The sequence below is a fragment of the Helobdella robusta genome (assembly GCF_000326865.2).
Source record: "Helobdella robusta unplaced genomic scaffold HELROscaffold_49, whole genome shotgun sequence".
NCBI classification, from domain to species: domain Eukaryota; kingdom Metazoa; phylum Annelida; class Clitellata; order Rhynchobdellida; family Glossiphoniidae; genus Helobdella; species Helobdella robusta.
The window spans coordinates 360,424-361,040 of record NW_008705246.1 but is presented as its reverse complement, the minus strand read 5'-3'; positions in this window follow the sequence as shown (position 1 = coordinate 361,040).

Here is a 617-nt window from a genome sequence, read left to right as displayed (position 1 = left end):
TACCGAGTAGGCCTGGCTCGTGAGTACGCTTGCAGAGATGCGACGTTAATGAACGTGAAGGTTTCCAGTTGCGTAAGACACCGTTCAGATACAGAAGAAGCGCGTTGTTTCATTGCAAGTGAGGTGGAAAGAGACATGGTAGGGAGAGTGTAGGAGAGAGAGTGAGGAGGAAGTTGGTGGAAAAGGGTGAATGGTTGGTGAGGTCTTGTTGCTGCTGTCGCTCTACGAAGTGCCTCACATGTCGCAGTCAACGTGCTCACGATCTGTTTGGTTGTTATTATCAACACCAACTTTAGAACTCAAATTGAAACCTTTCAAAAATATATCCAGCTAATATATCATCATCACAATCGTTCTATTGAAGTTGCGGTTACATGAAGCACTGGTTACGGTACTCGCTGCATCTTCCAGCAAGCAGATGATGACAGCAGTACCAACAGATGTGCCCCTCACCTCTTCATGGACTCATCAGTTTGAAGAAGGAACTTGTGTTGGTGACGACGCGATAGATGAGATCACGTCAGTCTTCGAATGAATGAATGTGGCGCACAGCTTACTAAGGGAAACGGTGAAGTAGATTTTTACACCAAGCAGCATGAAGTTTTACAGTTGTAATA